Raw genomic sequence first — 3,296 nt, forward strand, 5'->3', positions numbered from 1 at the left:
TCTCTCTCTCTCTCTCTCTCTCTCTCTCTCTCCCACACACACATACACACACACACACTCTGATTCCAAAGAAGGCAGACTGCAGAGAGAGCCTCAGAGCACAGAAGGAGGCAGATATAAACACTTGTAACACTGAACAAGGAGACAAGTTCCAAAAATGGCAGTACAGGCTGAACAGCCGGGTTCCAGCAACCTGTAAACTCACGGCCAGGAGGCTAGATTCAACAGCAGAAAGCCCTGATGGAAAGGGGCACTCCTCAGGGGACACCTGCAGGAACCTCTCCTCATGGCTACTGCAGAGTGGTTTAACTCTTGAGTTTCCTGTGGCCCCCACAGAGCAAAGAGGAGGACAGGTATTGGATCTAAGTTGCGAATGAAATGGCTGATTCACCTGTAAGTGACAGTAGAAGACTGAGACAGAAATTGTTCAGCTGTAAGAAAGTTGTAACATTTTGATATTCATAAAAACTAGGGGCTGGGGAGATAGCTCAGTAGGATAAGTGCTTGCCTGCAAGTGCAAGGGCCTGAGTTCAATTCCTGGTTATGCAAAAAAACCAAACCAAAACAAACCTCTGGACCCTGGGCAGAAGTACACACTCTTTCATCACTATATTTGTACGCAGACACAGGCCACTGTTATCTCCACACGTATACAACCCTGTACCCAGTGGTGTGCTGGTGAATTTTTAATGGGCAGATTTTCTGAAAGTATCCATGAAAAAACCCAGATGTGTAGCAGTTACTGATTTCTGGGCTATAGCTCCTCACGCAATGCTGATTTCAAGGTCCAACATGACATCTCTGAAGAGAAGCCAAAGACGTGCACAAATTGAGTGCCTGTGCACTGTGGGAGCCAGTATAAGTTCCATTTGCACATTTATGCACCTATCCAGAGGTGCCCTGATGTGTGAGATTGCTTAGGTTCCTTCTCAGATTGAAAGGCTAGTTCTAATTCGGTAGACATGTAAATACAGAAAAATATGTAAAGATGCTGCAAATACCTGCCTCTGTAGACACATCCAGCCTCCTGGAAACACACACAAAGGTAAGCTGGAATTTGTGAATAAATATGTGCACACCTCCTCTAGATCAACACAGGCCAAAACACGCATATAAACTCACAGACACCTACACACTTAGGAGGGAAGAGAGAACCAACCAACCTGATTTGCTCAGATGGTTGCCCTGACCAAAGCCCCATACTCTCCAAGACAACATCAGATCACAGCAGATAGGCCCCTCCGCTCGCTTGCTTCTTTCTCATGGCTGTAGACCTGAAGGGCAAAATGTTTACGTCAGTTGGTTCCACAGGCTCTGGGCACCATGAGGCCCCTTCCCTTGGCTTGAAGCTACCTTGGTTGCAAAATCATGTAAATATCCTAAGAATAACTGAAGTATATACCTAAAGGGTGATATGGTATGTAGGCTGTATTTCAACTGAAAAAGGAAAGCCAGAGATAAATAAGTATGGCATATTTAATAGCCAGATTATCTTGTCTCAATCTCTGTCTCTAGCTCCCCATCACCCCTCTCTCTCAGGGTGGGAGGGTAAACCTTGACAGGGCTTCCTCACCCCACAGCAGGAGAGGGAGACGTCAGCTTGCCCTACTTGGGCCCCTTGCGGGGTTCTATTTTGCCACATTCTTTTTCACCTTGTCCATGTCTTGCCCAGAGAACTGCCTGGTCGTCTAAGCGTCTCCATGCTCCAAGCTGTCTCCTCCCGTCTGCCTCACTCTCAGGACCCTGACATATTAATTATCCTCAGGAACAGTGCTGAGGTCCCACGTGTACTGAAACTTCTAGGACTAAGATCCAACCACATGCTCCCCCCAACCCACAAGCTCAACTCCTTTCAGCTCACAAATTCACTTCTCCCTTTTTCCAAGTGATTCTCCAATCTGTTCTGCAATGATCTCTGCTGTGGAATGTGCTCGCTCCCCTCTTTAATTCACAGAGTAGCACTTTGTTTCTCCTCACATTTGTGATACAGTGCTTTGGGCTTCTCAGAACTCTCAGAGTGATTGTCAGACTTTGTATCATGTGACTGGTACCGAGTTAGCCCTGGATAGACGGTGGTGAGTAAAAACAGAAGCGGCTGTTTCATGATCTTAGAGAACATTACCAACCTCGTGCGGATCACAGGAGCAGCTGCTGGGATGTGGTAAGCTCAAAGTAAAGGGGCAGCTGCTGGCGTGTTGTAAGCTCGGTGTAAAGGGGCATTACACTTTTACAAAGCTATTTAGAGGTTAATGAACTTTCTGTATTGCAGCATCTTTACAACCTATTACAGTAGCCACCCACACTTGTGATAAGCAACCGCTATTAGTTGTGTGAGTCTAGGCTAATTATTTTGACTTTACAGTTGCAGTTTCCTCATCTATAATATGTTGTTAGAAATATCTGTCAGTGGTCTGGGGATGCAGCTCAGTGGTACAGTGCTTGCCTAGCATGCTGAGCCCCTGGGTTAAATCCCTGGCATTGGAAAAACAATCTGTCATCTCACAAAGATTTTAGAATGATAAATAAAATTACAGAAAGATCTTTAAAAATGATAGTGTGCAATACAAATTTACAATATCATTTTTTAAAAATCTACATTATAATTAAATTTTGATTTAAGGATTTCTCCTTTAAGTCAGTCATATGGCCACTATGTCATACACATAAAAAGGTGCTAAGTGACTGAAACATTCTGGTTCAAATGGATAGGAGACAAGACAGAATAGCACTGTACAATAAAAATATAATACGGGACACAAATGTAATTTTACACTTTCTAGTATCTGTATTTTTTTTATTTTTATTTATTTATTTATTTATTTGAGAGAGAGAGAGAGAGAGAGAGAGAGAGAGAGAGAGAGAGTGTGTGGTGTGTGTGTGTGTGGCCAGCTCAGCCCACCAGGGGGCGGGGCTGGCTGGCATGTGGTGCTGGGGGATTGAACTGCGGTCCCTGATGCTCTGCCAAGCTTGTTCTAAGTAGGTGCTTTAGACCACTGAGCCATCTCTCCAGCCCCTAGTATCTGTATTTTAAAAGATAAAAAGAAGGGTAAGATGGACATGGTGGCACACACACGTAATCTTAGCACTCATGAGGCTGAGGCAGGGGGATTATCACAGGCTTGAGGCCAGCCTGGGCTACATAGTGAGTTCAAGGACAGCCTGAACTGCACAACAAGACCTTGTCTCAAAAAACAAAAAAGCCCAACTAACAAAAAAAAAAGGATGAGGAGGAAGGGAATGGGAAATAAGTTGAATGAATATATGCAACATACAGGAACCTAATAATCTCAATCAAT

The sequence above is a fragment of the Octodon degus genome, unplaced genomic scaffold (genome assembly GCF_000260255.1).
Source record: "Octodon degus isolate 3935 unplaced genomic scaffold, OctDeg1.0 scaffold00058, whole genome shotgun sequence".
In the NCBI taxonomy this organism is placed as follows: domain Eukaryota; kingdom Metazoa; phylum Chordata; class Mammalia; order Rodentia; family Octodontidae; genus Octodon; species Octodon degus.